At 41.2% G+C, this 17,949-nt stretch overlaps 1 protein-coding gene across 1 annotated transcript in view; it reads right to left on the bottom strand.

Moving 5' to 3' along the window:
* Positions 1 to 17,949, bottom strand: part of LOC133771023 (histone-arginine methyltransferase CARM1-like) — a 183,821-nt gene that overhangs the window by 71,928 nt on the left and 93,944 nt on the right.

The following is a 17,949-nucleotide window of genomic DNA, read 5'->3' as shown; positions in this document are numbered from 1 at the left end:
GATAAAGGCATGGGAAGCACCCAACCACCCCTTATCTGTAGGTCCCGGCAGACGGCAAAAGTATGCAGGGTATTTTCTGCACGCCCCCGCCCTGCTTGCTTGGGAAACTGCCCGAACTGCCCCCTTCCTTAGCCCCTTACCCAGTAACCATTAACATATCCAATGAAATTGTAACACGACTAAATATGCTAATGTTGTGGTTTAAAGCTTTAAATACCCTGAAAACCTGCTGTTTGCCGCTGCTCTCTCTGCACTACACTAGGGGGTGCTATTGAGACAGCCCATTTGCAAATGAAATAAACTTCCTCTTGTTATTACAGCGGTAGGAGTGGAGGTCGTGCTTCTGGGGTCCGGTCAATTTGTGGGACGCCTGCTTAAGGGGTCTTACAGTATCAATTAGTGAAGTTGAAGATTTACTTTTCTTTTACTTTTAAATAATATCTACTATAAATACATATTACGGAAAATTGTGATTTTATGCATTAGATGGCATGTCTGTCAGTATGATAACACTGACAGCAATAAAGTAAAAATTTTAAAGCAAACTAGAAAGAAATATTGACAAAGAAAAGAATGAGTAAATAGTAGTATTTCCATCATAATGTGAATACTATTCAGTGAGAAAGGAAGAATTAAGTAAAGGCATGTACAGTAAGATAAATAAGTCCTACAAACAGAAATTTTAGGAAGAAAGTCAGAAATTTAACCTGTGAGAAGGGGCTGAAGACCAGCACCTACTGTGGAAGCTCCAGAAGCCCAGCATCTTGCACTTCAAAGTGAAAAAATCAGGTTACTAAAGACTTGGCATGATTCCTTTTGTAAATAAGGTCAAACATAGTCAAAAGCAAACTGTATTCCTTGGGATACACTGATTTTTTTTTTAAGATTTATTTATTTATTTGAAAGGCAGAGTTAGACAGACAGGTGGACAGAGAGAGAGAGAGAACGTGAGAGCAAGAGCGAGAGCGTGCTTCCATTTGCTGGTTCGGAAGGTTGCAACAGCCAGAGCTGGGACAGGCCAAAGCCAGTGTGAGGAGTCAAAGGGATTAATAGGCAGTCAGGGTGGCCCCCTGGTAGAACACGGGTTGCTAGGTGCTTCCTTCTGCCAAAAAAGTTTTCTTTAGCAAGATCAAAAGTGCCTGCCCTCCTTCTGGAATCTTCAAATCTACCCTGAGAAGAGCAAGTTGGTGGCTTTGATTCTTTCCTTCTAAGCTCCCAGTCTATTGTAATTTAGGTATCTCCACCCTTCTGATGGCTCTTTGTTTTACCATGTGCAAGCTGGACAGGATAAAATAATTATAATGTAAATCAGGCCTTTTGATGGGTTTGTCCCCCAAGATTGTCCCCAAGATTGTGCTTAAAAACCCCACTATCATCAGCCCTTTGAGTCTTCCTCCCCTGGAGTCCCCCTCTTCCCTGTTGCAGCAGGAGGTTTACAACTTGAAAAAATCCCACTTTTCTTTCACTGCCTTGTCCACGTGATAATTCTTCCTTTGTGTGAGATGAAGAACCGAGATAATCTCTTCATTGCCACCACTCCAGCTGCAACACCAGGAGCCAAAAGCTTCTCCTAGGTTTCTCATGTGGGTGGCAAAGACTCAAAGACTTGGGCTACCTTCTGCTGCTTTTCCCAGTCCATTATTTGGGAGCTCGATTGGAAGTGGAGCAGCTGGGACCTGAATCTATACGAGATGCTGGAGTTGCAGGTGGTGGCTTTACCCGCCATGGCACAATGCTGAACAGGCATGTTGCCCCTCCCTAGTCCTTTCCTCCAGTTTGCTAAGACCCTTGTGCTAATAGCAGACCCTCTCAATTCCTTGTAATGCAAATAGAAAGCAGATAAGCTACACAGGGCACCTTGTGAAACAAACAAGAGGGAAGTTCCTAGGGGCTTCAAAGAGTCCCCTATTCTTCTGCCAGCTGCTTTCTACCTCACCCTCCACCCCATAGTGACAAATTCCCTTCTCAACTGGATGAAAACTCAGTTCTTTTTTTACATAACCACCCTCCCACCTCCAAACCACCCCATCTCCTACTCCCTCTCCCATCCCATTCTTCATTAAGATTCATTTTTAATCATCTTTATATACAGAAGATCAACTTAAGTATATACTAGGTAAAGATTTCAACAGTTTGCGCCCACACAGAAACACAAACTATAAAGTACTGTTTGAAGGCTAGCTTTACCGTTAATTCACATAGTACAACACATTAAGGACAGAGATCCTACATGGGGAATAAGTGCCCAGTGACTTCTGTTGTTGATTTAACAACTGACACTCTTATTTATGATGCCAGTAATCACCCGAGGCTCTTGTCATGAGCTGCCAAGGCTATGGAAGCCTCTTAGAAAACTCAGTTCTAAAGGCATCATGCCCCTGAGCAAGTCTCTTTGCAAGAACAGACTGTCATCAACCTCTTTGCTTCAAATAAAGCAACCTGACTGTTGAGGTTGGTCTTCATCTCCTTTTTCTGTCTCTACTTTCTGGGGGTACAAAAGGCCAGAACCCTGAGCTATTCCAAACCTAACAATGCTGGCCACTAGTATATCCTAGAGGATATTTTAAATTGTTTTTTAACATTCATGCTATGTTATACAGTAGATCTATTCTCAGATTTCTGAGGATCTCCATACTGTCTTCCATAATGGTTGTATGAGTTTACACTACCACCAACAGAGTATTAGGGTACCTTTTTCCTCTATATCTATAATAAGCTAGCCATCTCACTACTGGGAGTTTACCCAAACGAAATGAAGTCATCATACAAAGGAGTTACTTGCACCCCCATGTTTACAATAGTTCAACTCACAATAGCTAAGATATGGAATCAATCCAGATGTTCATCAACGGATGACTGGATAAAACAAATGTGGCATATACACACTATGGAATACTACTCAACCTTAAAAAAGAATGAAATCCCATCTTTTATAACAAAATGGATGCAACTGTAAATGATTAGGTTTAGTGAAATAAGCCAGTGCCCAAAAGACAAAGAAATGTTTTCTTGGATATGTGATAGTTAATATAAAATATAAAAGAAGTATAAGAATGAAACAGACACTTAAGATGTGATTATTGTCTTCAGCCCTGTCTATATTCCTATGGAACAGTGGTCTTTCTACTTTTTACTTGTTGAATATTATTGTTAGTGGTACACTAAGCTTGCAATTATAAAGCAAATTGAAATTACATTTTTGTAAAAATTAAAAAAAAAGGAAGGAAGGAAGGAAGGAAAGGACTTGAGGGAGAAAGAGAAAAAGGGAGAGAAGTATAGTTATCTTCTTAGAATTGTATCTATGAAAGACATAAAATCTATTCTCTTCATATTAATAGAAATTAAAAAAAAACTCAAGCTAAATATAAAATTCAAGATGTTGGTAATTCTTGGAATGAAAGGACAATCATGTTATCTGGGATCATGATATAAGAATTTGAAGTTTGACAATTTATTTTATTTTTATCTGAAAGGCAAAGAAAACACACATACACAAACACAAAGGAGTTACATGGAGGGCATCCATCTACTGGTTCACTCCCAAAACATCTGCAACAGTCAATGCTGGGCTAGACCAGGAACCAAGCACTCAATCTGGATCTGCCACATGGGTGGCAGGGACACAATTAGTTGGGCTATCATCTGCTGCCCTCCAGGGCTTTCATCAGCAGAGAGCTGCATCATAAAGGCATGATCAGGACCCAGTATTTGGACAAAGGAGTCATCTGTACTAAGCAGCTGCTTAACTCACTACATTACAGCACCTGCTCCCGAATGCAGATTTAAAAAAATAAACTGATTTCTGTAAGGAGAAGGAAGCTAGTAGAAACAGAACACAGTTAAAACAAAGCAATAAAGATAATTAATATCTCAGAAATATATAAACATGGGATAGAAAAATTACTAATTATATATTTTAAAATGTTCCCATGAAATGAAAAGCCAAATCTGCTAGAGAAAAAAAAGTTCACAAAGGTCATATGAAAATTTCCTATAGAAATAATGTTCAAATACATTTTGCTGGTAATTTCAGATTTAAATAATAAAGACTGAGTTTCTTGGGTTGCCAGCAAGAAAGATAAATCACCTAAAACTTGAAAGAAAATCAGACTTTCATTAAACTCCTGTATAGTGACATTCACTTGACAAAGTCAATAGGGCATTGTCTATCATATTTAGAAGTAAAACTCTGTGACCTATAGATTAAATCTAGAGAAGGTATTATTCACAAAAAAGACAGTAAGCAGACATTCAACATGAAAGAACTCATGATATACAGCACACATAAGTCTTCTTGAAAAACATTATCAAACAGAAAAACAGCTCCACAGAATGAAAATGTGAATGTAAATAAAAAGATTGGCAATAAGGAAGATATAATGAAAACAACAGTGGTTAGAATTAATCTATTTGATTATAGAACAAATGATAAGCAACTATATGTATTTTGGTTATAGTTGTTATATCTCAATTAGAATTACATTTTATGTTAACAATATAAAAACAATATATTGCTAACCAAAGACAAAGGAAGAAGGGGCACATATAAGACTGTTGATGATTTCATCTGTTTCTTAGGAGAGAGTATATTTTTATCACAAAGTAGAAAAAATATAATGATTACAATTTCTTAACGTTTTCCATAATTTGCAGAATACTTCAGGAAGTGGTTTCTCTTTTGGTGAAAAAGCATTTATTCAAAGTTTAACAATTTCTCTTCTTTTATCTTTTCTTATGTTAAATTTAATTAAGTTTCACTTAATAGTTTTAATTTAAAGTGTCACTGATCCTACAATTTCACTTTTCTAAAACTATTTTTTCCAGTTATTCTTCTATTGTATATTTGCATAGAAAATTTCTGAAATGTTGTTCATCGAATATTAACAGTAATTATTATGGGTGGTTTAGAATTATCTTTTTAGTTAAAAATCTGAGTTGCTTAATTTCTTCATAATAATGTATTATTCTTATACAAACAGCAAAGCAATTTTTAAAAGAAAAATTAGTATAATCTGAGATCTAAGCAAACATATCTATCTCCTCTTTTTTTGAGGCTCTATAGAAATACTAGAATTGATAAAATCAAAGAATGCTCATTAAGATGAACTAGCAAGGGAGGAGAAAGTTGGATAAGATGTCAGAAGATGGAAAAAAGAATGGATTGGATTGACGGAGAAAACAGATCACACCATTCTGAACTCCCAAGTATCAGAATTGAAGAATCTCTGTGAGGAAGTTTGGGAGAAAAACCCAAATTGTGCATCAGTAAATGCCAGAGCAGAAGCACCCCACAAGACTGTCATCTGGGCTGGATGCCCCTTGTTTCCAAGATGGGATCTGTAGGATAAGTGAGGTTGACCTCATGGGATGTTTTTTCCCTGCTAAATTTCTTAGTACGTTTTTCAAAATTTCTGTCTTAGGAGAGAACTTATTGTGGATAATGAAACCAGAAAGACCAACAGACAAGACCTTGGGGGTAACTTTGGATTCCAGTTTCAGAAGCTGAGGGGAGAAAAGTCTGAGGCAGTACCAACCTAACTTAGCTTCCTGAGACGAGAACTGGGATTCTGGCAGCAGTGATAGTGAACGTCCCTGGGCTACCAGTGAGCTACTTGACAGAGAAACTTCTGTCGGCATGACCTCCCGATTAGGCAACAGCCTTGATCAGCTATCCATGTTCAAGGAGAGGCCTTTAGGAATGTGGACCTGGAAAGCTATCTATGCTAAGCAACCTGGTTCTTAACTCACCAACTAAGCCTGGAACCAAGGATCTCCAAACATGGGAATAAAACAAATGTCATGAAAGAGAAAGTTGGAGATGGATAAATGTAACCAATGACTCTGAGGGAAACAGAAAATAACTACTGTTTTTTCCATTTTATATTTTTTTAAAAAACATTTATTTACCATTTATTTGAAAGGCAGAATGACAAAAGGAGAGGGACAGGCAGGGTGGGGGGCAGGGGAGAGATCCATCTTAAATCTGCTGGTTTACTCCCCAAATGGTCGCAACAGCCAAGTGTAGGTCAGGTTGAAGCCAGGAGCCATGAACTCCATCAGGCTCTCCCGTATGGGTAGCAGGGGCCCAAGTACTTGTGATGCCTTCCCAGGTGCATAAGCAGAGAGCTGGCTTGGGAGTAGAAAAGCCAGGACTTGAGCTGGCACCCCAATATAAGATACCAGTGATGCCAGTGGTGGCTTACCCTATGCACCACAAAGCCAGCCCCAATTACTGTTTTTCAATCACTCCTTCAGGGAATAGGAGAGATTTTTAGTCTTCTAAAAAGAATAAGTTGCTATAAAATTGAGAATATGATCACTGGAAAATAATTCAATAGTGGACTGACAAGGATTAGGGCCAAGAGAGTTGGAAGGCAAATTTCAGGAAATCTGAGAATGTAGAGCCAACCCCCAAAAGACAAAACTATAAAATAGCCAAAGTGACATGGAAATAATAGTCAAATAAATAATAGAAAAGATCTTTTCAAGAACTCTAGAAGAATATTAGTTTTTAGACTGAAAGGACCTACTGTGGTTGGAGTAGAGAGGAAAGTTTACAAACTCAGTCTGCATCTAGATATATCATGGCAAATTTGGGTAACCCTAGGGAAAAAGAGATAATCTCCAATTCCAGCAAAGTTAAAAAAATTAGCCTTCAATGGACCAGAATCATCCCAATTTCAGAAATCTGTGCCACAGTGCATTACTCAGTAATGAGTGACATTCTGCTGGGGAATGAGCTGGATGCTAGAATTTCATACCCAGTCAAGCATCCATAAATGGTGAAGGAATATACAGGATTTTTAGACATAAAAGCCTCATAGGTTTTTAAATCGTGTATATATGAACAATGACAAAGTATAACAAAAAGGAAAAGGAAAAACAACTGCCAACTTCAGTAAAGGAATCTGAAAAGAAATAAGAACCTTATCCATTCTTGCTACACAGAACATCCTTCTTGGAGGGGCAGCTCAGTGACACAGGAGTACATGTCCTTTTCTATAGGTCCAACATAACAATGAGGGCCCACAGTGAAAAATCAGTTTATGATATTATATTTAGTGTGATTTTCTGAGGCCAACATCATGGCATAACAGGTTAAGCTACTGCCTGTGATGCTGACATCTCATATGGGCGACAGTTCAAGTTCTGCCTGCTCCACTTCCAATCCAGCTCCCTGCTGATGCATTTGGGAAAGTAGCAGAAGATAACCCAAGTACTTGGACTCTTGCCACACATGTGGGAGAACCAGATGAAGTTTCTGGCTCCTGGCTTCAGCCTGGTCCAGCATTGGCCATTGTGGTCATCTGGGGAATGAGCTAGCAGATGGAAGATCTATCCCTGTCTCTGACTCTCCTCCTTCTGTAACTCTGTCTTCCAATCAATAAATCTATTTTTTAAATATGATTTTCTGAGGGTTTAAAATTTCAGAAACAACCTCTAGATAAAACACTTAAGGTATCCTACATCTTGATAATCTAGAAAGAAATAAAATAACCATACAAAATTAGGAGTTGTACCACAAGACAAATTTCTTCCTCTGTTTTACTGAGAGTCAACAGTATATATATTCAAAGTTGATAATTCAAGAAACAGAAATATGTAAATTATGATCAAAAGTCATGATAATTAGATGAAGAACTAGAGAGACATATACTCAAAATAGTTAACACCAGAGAATGTGGTCAGGCAGTAGTGGGGTAGGTGGGGGATGGGTACCCTTTATTTAGACATCCTGATATTGTATGATTCTCCTTCCCAGTAAAAAGGTATTCAGTTTTTTAAAAAAGATTCATTTATTTATTTGAAAGGCAGAGAGTGAGAGTGAGAGTAAGACAGTAAGAGAGAGAGGGAGGGAGGGAGGGAGGGAGGAGGGGAGGAGGGGAGGGAGGGAGGGAGGGAGGGAGGGAGGGAGGAAGGAAGGAAGGAAGGAAGGAAGGAAGGAAGGAAGGAAGGAAGGAAGGAGTATTATCCATCTGCTGGATCACTCCCCAAAGGGCCACAATGGCTAGGGCTGGGTCAGGCTGAAGCCAGGAGTCTGGTAACCTGTCCAGGTCTCCCATGTAGGAGGCAGGTGTGCAAGCACTTGGGCCATCTTCTGCTGCTTTCCCAGGTGCATTAGCAGGGAGCTGGATTGGGAGAGGAGCAGCCAGAATTGGACCACTGCTCATATGGGATGCCAGAGTCACAGGTGGCAGGTTAATCCACTGTGGCACAACATACAAAAGGTACTTGCTTTTTATGTAAAGTGCAAAAATCCTTTGCAAATAAGAACTAGTGAATAGGGCAATAAAGGTAACACACAGAATAAAAGACAGAGAATAGCAGATGATGGCCACAGAAGCGGAAGGCAGGGAAAGGCAGACAAGGGTAGACACTTGTCCCTCCCTGTTTGCCTTGGAGCTGATTCAAGGCCAGAGTTGGGGGGCATCCAGAAGGCTTCGCAGTTCTGAATAAGTATATGTCCCTCCATCACTGCAGAAACTCCAGAGGTGACAGAAGGAAGTCACGGGCAGCTTTGACGAGGGGAAAGCTGTCAAACCCATAATTTGGCTGCCAGAAAAAAAAAAAATACTGGAAACTTTAATACATATGTTTTTCCTCTGATGATGTTCCAAACTGCTCAAAAACTGGGGAGGAAGAATATTATGAAAGCAGACAAGCTGTCCAGGCTTAGAACAAGACAATAAAGTAAGTACTAAGAAATAGGCAATATCAACAGAACAAATCACAGATTGTGTGTGTGTGTGTGCATGCGCGTGTGTGGGTGTGTAGAGACAGGGTGCATCTTTGAGCACAATATTGGCCAGCTTCTATGCCATTTATTGGAAAGCAAGTTTCCTCCCTGTTTACAGCAAGTATCTGACAGCAGGTACCCTGTCTACTTTGCCCATCCAGCAGTCTATCTGGCACACGGAAGGCATCCAGTGAGTCTTTACTAATTATCTCACCAAAGGAGACACGGCAGCACAGGGAATTCAATTCTCCATCTCAGTTTGGAAAACCATTATCAACACACAAGGATAGTTCCAAGCTAAAAGATCGTATTTTGCCCTGCCCTCTACCCTGGACCTCTGGCAGCAGTTCAGTGGAGGTAAGTGGGTGAAAGGACTTTCTGGGTTGTCACATCTTCCCAACTGATAATTTATCTGACAACAATGTGGGTCTTTCAGGGGAAAAAATCATTTAATTATGAAAGATTCTAAAACCAGCAGAGGGGTGAGTGGGTGAGCAGTGGCTAAGATGCTGCTTATGTTGCTGGCATCTCATATTGAAGAGGCTGGTCCAAGTCCTGGCTCTGCTTCTGATTCCAGGTTCCTGCCTATGCACACCCTGGGAAGCAGCAGATAGAGCTCAACTGCTTGGGTCCCTGCAAACCATGTGGGAGACCCTGAATTGGTTTCGGGCTCCTGGCTTTGGCCTGGCCCAGTCCCGGCTGTGGCAGGCATTTTGGAAGCAGGCCAGCAGATGAAATATCTCTGCTTTCCCCCCTGTCTTTCAAATGAAATGAAAATACATTTTTTTTTTTTAGTAAAACTAATAGAGACACAAGGAATCCTTGTCCTTAGAAATGGAAGGGAATTGTTTCTGGTGGCATGCAAGTGTTTATTGCCCTATGGATATTTCAGTCTTGTATCTATATGAAAATTCTTTTTAGCACTAATCATAGTCTATGCATGCCTGTGGTTCTTTGAATTCTTCTTGGAACACATTTAACATCTTACTAGTTCACCAATTAATTAATGTTTAATAAAATACATGATGTATTCATTTTATATTTGTACAAGAGCCATGATTTTATCCTTTTAAAACCAATTTTTAGCATTTTAATATGCCAGTTTTTAATTTTAGTTCAGAGATTTAATTTATTTTTTTACCTCTTCAAGACTCTTCCCCTCTGCCCTTTCCTCCTTGGATGTATGCATGTGCACATGTGTGTGCATATATGTATGGGATGTGCTATAGCACAGTGGTTAGAAGTACTTGCTTCTCCTTCGGAGACTAAAGACCTAAGGTCAATTCTACTTCCCTGCTCCCAGTCATCTCAGTCAAGTTAAGCAACCTGAGAACCTCCGTTCTCACCTATGTAAAAACAGAAGTGATACTAGCACCTAATGAATGAGTTGCTCTTAGACTTAACGAAATAACACACACAAAGTGGTTGTACATTGCTTGATGAATAGTAGGTGCACAGTGACTGCCAGCTACGATTCTCTTTTTCCTGTGATAGCTGAATGAGGCTATTAGTGAGCAGTTTCCAGGGAAAATGGGTCCATGACTGCAGGTACCTGGTCAGGCTACTGAGCAGCAACTGTGCTTGCCTAAGGTTCTCTTTTCTACTCTTTCCCTAGGAACCCCAAAATAATTTATACCTTGTGTGGCAGCTCCTACTGCCAATCCAACATCCACTCTTGCCTTTCCCTAACAAAATGCCTATATGAAAAAAGCCAAAAATATACCAATTAAAATACTACGTTTCCCTCCTCTCTTGCAAATAAGTGTAGCTACTAAGTCAGCTTTGGAATATGAAATATTAGTATAAATTATTGGGAGGAACTTCCAGGAAGGTTCCTCAAAAGGGTGAGACATTTTGAGCCTCACTCTCTCAATCCTACTGTCTAAAAAATGGATTTGCTGATTGAAACTCCAGCAACTATCTTGGACTTCAGTTTATAAAACCATTAGACCAGGATGGGGTAACAGGAAGACAGAAGGAGCCTGGGGCGCTCTACGAATTTTGTGTGTAGCTGCCGCATTGCCTTAGGCTTTTTCTCCCTTCAGACTTCTTTTACAAGAGCTAAAAATCCCTTGTGCATTTAAGCCAGTGTTAATTTAGGTCCTTTGTTACATGCAGATGAACCAATAGATCAATGTTGGGTATCTCTCAATCGTGACAGTCATAACAGAACATGGTTTGAGCACTCAGACCAATTTCTACCCTTTTGCTCTCTATGGATTGGTTACTTTCTTATGGGCTTACAGGGAACATGTAGTCCTAAAGGTCTTATTTGGAAGAATGGCGGTCTCCTACCTAAAAACATGTCAATATATCCCACTGGGGACTTTTTCCCAGTATAGAGCAATTTTCAGAATATACAGCACTGTGAATCTCCAGTATAATTACAGACTACAAAAGTAAATAATAATATGTATGCTAAATAATAGTCTATTAATAAATATACTAAAATAGTATATTAATAAAAGTAAATAATAGTATGTTAATAATATATGCTAAATAATAGTATATTAAAATAGTATATTAATAAATATACTAAATAATAGTATTAATAAAAATAGTATATAGCATGTTAAATAATAGTATATTAATAAAAATAACTTTCAATTTGCCTCTTTTCAGCAGATAAATCTATAGCATGTAGCTATATGATTAACTATAGTTATAGTTGTCACATTCTACAGATACACAAATTTTATATTTTGATGACTCTGATCTTCATAAAATCAGTCGTGATAACAGACTTTGTTGTGGCTTCTTTGCTTTTGGTAAAATCAGTGTTAACATTAAATTCTTCCCTTTCCCAAAACAGTGTTCCCTTTATTTTCTCTTGTGTAAATCACAACACGGTGAGAAGGGCAATGCTATTATCTACATTTTACACATGGGAAAACTGACATCCAGATTGATTAATTTTACCAAAGTTCCTCAGTTTCTTTATAGTTATGGGTTAGTAAAGAAGCACCTAATTGAGCTTGTATTTTTAACAAAAAAGTGATTTTAAAATTTTCATGAAAGGATTCAATTAAGTTAGCACTTTCAATACATACAAAGGATTGCAACATTAGAAGCAACCCTGCTATGTTAGAAATTAGAAAACTGATGCAAGTAAACTGGTATAGGCCAAATGAAGTGAGGAGCTTTACTGGGACCACAATTAAAAGTCTATGAAATCTTTCTAACAAAGGCATACTTTGACAATTTAAACATGAAGGGACTCAGGCTTTGTGGGTTTCATCTTCCATCAGATGTTACATGACTACAAAACTATCTCAGGTTTTACTAAACCTCCAATGTTTTATCTTCTCAACCAATTTCTTCTCAAAGGTGAGGTTCTTCTAACTAGTCCAACTCTGGTTTTCAGGGCAACCAGCGACTCAGGATTCTACAGATGCACACAGAGCTTTGATGAGACAGCAGCTGAGTGACTGCTCTCAGTCTTCCATGGTGGGAGCTGATCAACCGCGTACATCACAGAACTGCGGCCAAAGTAGTCTGAATATTTTCTCCCCCAGGCCCCTCTTCAGAAGAGGGGTACCCACTTTAAGAAAGCTATCCACAAAAAAATCACGTTTCTGTAAAGGCCCACAAGAGTGCTATGAATGGATGGAAATCTTTATGACAATCAGAAGTCTAAAGAGAAGCTTAGCTCAGGTGGAACTCCATGATGACATGGATGTAATTTCACACTCATAGAATAATCACAACACACTGGAATAGCACAGCTCTATTAAGAAACTACGTCTCAATAAAAACACATTTACTGTAAATCTTAAAAACCATAGACTTATTTTTAAATAGAAGATTTATTTATTTGAAAGGCAGAGTTTCAGAGTGAGAGGGAGAGACAGAGAAAGAAAAGTCTTCCATCTGGTGGTTCACTCCCCAGATGGCCGCAATGGCTGGGGCTGGGCCAGACCAAAGCCAGGAGCCTGAATCCCCAGCGGGGTCTCCCACATGGGTAGCAGGGGTCCTAGTGCTCGGGCCGTCTTCTGCTACTTTCCCAAGCACACGAGCAGGGGGCTGGATTGGACGTGCAGCAGCTGGCCCAGACGGGATGCCAGCATTACAGGTTAAAGACAACCCTCTGGGCCACTACAAACCACCGCCTAAAACCACAGGTTCTTAGAATCTGAGTCTCAGTGTGTGTTCTCCGTCCTCCACACTGTTTTCCTTGTGTTACAAGGTGAAATCCCCTGTGTTATAGAAATTGTTCAGCAAGACTAGGAGTTCCAGTATTTATTTCATATCCACGTTTCCTATCCTCCTGATTTAGAGAAATACGAAGTCCAGAGCTGGGCAGAGTGACCCAGATCACTCCACCTTACAAATCAGACTCTAAAACGTTGTTCACCAAAGGTCATTTCTTCACCAGCCAGTTAGTTCCCTAATTGACTTGTGACCACCACAAAGCATTTGAACAGGATCTGACTGAAAAGTGACCTGTGAATACAGTTCTGGATGCTCCTTCTCTGTCTCTGTGAGCTTTCAGTGACCCCTGGGTTAAAGGTGATGTCTAAGGAGCCCTTGCCTTTTTACAGTTCCTTCTCTCAATTTCTATTTTATTCCAGGACTTCACAAGCCATACATGCACAATGGCTCATCATCTTGGATCTTATCTTTCCTGAGCTATTAAGATAACTGAGACATAGGGTTGACCGCATTTGCCCCTAACTGCATACGATTTGCTTGTAAACAAGGAGTTAAGGTCTCATTCAAGCCATCAGTCCAGCGTGAGATGACACAATTTAAAATCAGTCTCTCCAAGAGAAATTTCTGTCAGAAACTAGAGTAGAAGTAACTGTTTAGTCTGTAGGTTTTGGAAATGTGACAAAGGAAAAGCACAGACCGAACCACAAGAATCAGAGTCCAAGTTCAAAACCTCATTCTACAGAAGAGAAAACCAAGACCCAGCGAAGTCGTATTCATGCGGTTTAACTAGGTAGCTGGACTGAATTGGCTGCAAGTCCCCATGTGTAATTTTACCCTCCTACTTGTCAGTCAAAATGCCCCCTTTCCCAGGGTGCATCTGCTTCATCCAGGATCTAAGGGGGGACATGCCATGAAAATATGGATATTAAGCTCCACATGGAACTCATGATAAAATTCCCATACAGATCCACACCTGCAGAGGCACTGACCCCTACCTCATGAAAGAGGTCAACAATCAGAGGAGCTCTCTGTCTTTCACCAAAGACCATGGCTTCAGGGGCTACACAGGAGCCTCTGTCTCTCTCTCATCCCACACCCCTTCTCCCTTCAGGCAGTCCTCTCACCCACTCAGAACGGGAATTTCTTCTTGTGCTGCAAGCCATGCTCGTGGGTGTATGTGTCCTCACTCACCTACTTTTTGAATAAATTTTGCTATCACTTTGTGCAAGAATACTTGTATTTGTGTAAGGCATGGACCTGTGAAAAAATTAATGCACCCATGCCCACTTCAGTACGACTTGTCAATTTCAAGAAACCAGTGAGCAAGGAACCCACTTAGGGGTTGTCCCTCAGGAAAGAACTTTCTCATGTGGACTCCCACAAAGAGATGGCCTCCACCATCGCTGCAACGAGAGGATCTGAGTTATTGGTCACAGCACCGTCAGAGTGTGCCTCGCATTTGCTGAAAGAAGAACTGCACATCCTTTCTTTGTCCTAGCTTTATGCAGAACAACCCAGCTACCTTTTCCACTACCAGCTGCACCTCTGGCCAGCTGAGGAATTCTGCAGATTGATGAGTCTCCACTGGGCTATGTGCCACATCCTTTTCAAGCACAGCAAAGAAAAAAATTTTCTATGAGCTAGGAAGTTGCATCAAGCGCAGAGGTTAAAACAACACCTCCCCCTGAATAATACATTTAAAGACTCACCCAAAGCATCCGACTCAATCTGGCACCCAGATTTAAAGATTGCCAGATGGCCCACCCAGGCCTCTGTGGAACAAATATCACATCGCTCTTCCCTTCTCTCCCCTGCCCTGCATTGATAATATCACAGCTGAGCAGAGAGCCACAGAACCACAGCAGCCGATGAGGCAAATAACTGAATGTTGCTGACTCTGGACCCGATGACAAAACAACTTTTGTATATGTGATGCCATGTTTCTTAAGCAACTCTAAGAAATTAAAACAAACAAACAAACAAACAAAAACACCTCTGGGGGAAACCAAGAAAGAGAAGGGCTGTCCAATTCCTCCAAGGGCAAGTCCATGGCATGACAAGTCTAATGTTCCAAGTGTACTAACTCACACATGCAGACAGATTCCCAGCTCCAGCCCTAGCATGCTCCCTGTCATATTACGTTTAGTCAATTCCATTCACAGATAATGTCTCAGTCTCAAGCACTCTGTGGTATGTTGTAGTATATGGCATGCAATACCACTGTGAATAGAAGAGTACTTAGAAAAGTTCATGGAAAATGGAATTAGAAACTTTATTTCAGTGCAAAATTTTTTGAAACCCGTGCATACAAGGGGTCTTCAAAAGGTGCCTGAAAATGTGTCTTATGAAAAAGTTATGCGTGGATTTCAAACAATGGTTTCACTCAAATAAACTTATCTGTTAATTCCATTTCTCGTGACCAGTTTGAAGTAGTGTTGTGTGACCAAGCACAGCCCTCCCCTGCAATTGCCAGTGCCGGAGATGCACAAATGCACAGCCCAAAACAACGAGGACAAAGCACAGCTTCCTTGTGCCCTGTACTGTCTTAAGGTGCTTCCCACTGATCATCCAGCAATATCACACTGTGATTCTATTCTACTAAGGTGAAAATTTGAACTAGGGAATTTGCCAAAAGTCCATTATGCGTTGAATCCTTTTGCCCTAAAATTCAGAGGTTCAAGTTCTAACTCTCAGTCCCTCAGAATATGAGTTTCTTTGGAAACAGAGGTATTGATGACATAATTAGCTAAGTCACACCGGGTAGGGTGGCTCATTAACCAATGCCTATTGTCCTTACAAAAACAGGAAACTGGGAGACAGATATGCACAGAGGGTACCATGTGAAGATGAGGCAGAGATCAGAGTGATGTGGAGGCCAAGGAACTCCAAAGGTCACACCAACCACCAGGAGCTGGGCGAGGCATGACCAGTCTGCTCCACAGCTCCCAGAAGGAACTACTCCTGCCCCCCTCCTTCATCTCTGATTTGTAGCCTCTCAAGCTAAGAGGTGATACATTTCTGTTTGAACCACTCACTTCGTGTTGCTTCATAACACAGCAGCCCTAGCAAACTATGGCAGTCGCCAAGGTTGTCAAGAGCAGGGCTAGATTTAAATCCAAGCAGTCTAGAGCCAGAGTCTGTGTTTTTAATGACTTCACTACAATGCTATGCTATTTAAGGTGTGGAAATCTACATTATTCATTTGTCTGCATATGATGCAGAATGTCTCCCACAGGAAGAACCATATCAAACAAGTGAGTTCAAACAACAATTTTGACCCACCGAATCCAGAACATTCCTTGAAAGAACACGTGTTGGGGCCGGTGCTGTGGCACAGTGGGTTAAAGCCCTGGCCTGAAGTGCCAGCCTCCCATATGGGTGCCGGTTCGAGTCCCAGCTGCTCCTCTTCCAATCCAGCTCTCTGCTATGGCCTGGCAAAGCAGAGGAGGATGGCCCAGGTACTTGGGCCCCTGCATCCAAGTAGGAGACCCTGAAGAAGCTCTTGGCTCCTGGATTCGGATCAGCCATCTGGGGAGTGAACCAGAGGATGGAAGACCTCTCTCTCTGTCTCTACCTCTTTCTGTAACTCTTTCAAATAAATTAAAAATAAATAAATAAAAGAGCACTTGTTGAGAACTTACAGCCATGGAAACCCAAAAGGGGCAAAGGTGTGTCTCTATTCTCATGCAACTTACCACAGTTGGATCTCCCAGTAGCTCAATTAAAATATGCTAAACTGGGGAGGCTTTATATCAGAAGTGATATTGTAGTAAAATCTAGAAAGCTATGGGGGGACTCATCAGGTTACAATGAGGGGAAAGGGAGTCTTGAGCAGAGAAGCATAGAATTTTGAACCAGAGACAGCAGGACAAGGAAGGCAAGGCCCAGGCGGTGTGAGGCTGTGTTAACGCCCACTCTGTCTCGGGTTCTTATGCCACGGACACCCACACGCAGCCACGGCTAGGGCCTGCTAACACAGTGCAGGCCCAGACTACCCCCTCATTGCCATTTGGGTTTATTTTTCCTTCTTTTGCTCTGCCTTCCTGACTCCTTACATCTAAGCATGAGGGCCACCCCATGCCCTTGTTGTGGTGGGCTTCTTGGCTTCCCTCTGGTTCCCTATGTCTGGGACCCGGGGCCTGGCATAGCCAATCCTATCCTGGTGGAGGCAGTGAGGGGAGGGCCTGGCCCAGGCCACTACCAAGGGTGAGGGAGGCAGTTAGCGTGGTTTGAACTGTATCCCCCCAAATTCCTATGTTGAAGTCCTAACTGCAGTACCTCAGGAGGTGATTATAAGGGCACACAAACTTCAGGGGCATTGTGCATTATGAAAAAACTATGCATGGATTTCAGTGTTTTTAACATCAAAATAAACTTATGTCTCTATATTTTAAACTTTGGGAAGTACCTTCATATAATTTAGACACAAGTCTTTAATGTGGTAATTAAATTAAAATAAGGGTCAGCCTTAAGTCAATATGGTCAGTGGCCTCAGAAGAAGTACAGATTAGGACAGACAAGGACAGAGGAGAGATCTCGTAAAGACACAGGGACAGTCGGCCTTCTGCAAGCTGACAAGAGCGGCCTCGGAAGAGATCAACCCTGCTGATGCCTGGAGCTGGGACTTCTCTCATTTCTTCAGAAACAGCAGGAAGCAAACGTGTTAAGCCGCCTGGTCTGCTACTTTGTTATGGTAGCCTAGCAAACTAATACAGGAGTGGTAATGGAAAGGCCAGGGTGGGTTTGTCGGTGAATCCTCGTGACTGCTGAGGTGGCTCTGGTTTCTAGAAGGAAGTGGAATAAACATCAAAAGCCAGTTCTGGGACCAAGTCCTCATCCAGTGAAGGCTTGAAGAAGTGGGAGACCCACACAGAGATGGATCTTGTGTAACTGCCCCCACATCCTGCCCTGCCCGCCTCTTTCTAGAAAGACTGAGCCGTGTCACCTTCAGGACCGCTTTCGCAGCAGGGTTAAGTATGTGTGATTCCAGGCTGCCCCTACGTACTCTCCTTTGCTCAGAAACTGTTATCTACCACAGCTAGCATCCAAGGCTACAAAAC

Source organism: Lepus europaeus, chromosome 12, assembly GCF_033115175.1.
Source record: "Lepus europaeus isolate LE1 chromosome 12, mLepTim1.pri, whole genome shotgun sequence".
Lineage (NCBI taxonomy): Eukaryota > Metazoa > Chordata > Mammalia > Lagomorpha > Leporidae > Lepus > Lepus europaeus.
The sequence above is the reverse complement of the archived record's forward strand: the minus strand, read 5'-3'. Positions and strand labels throughout refer to the sequence as shown.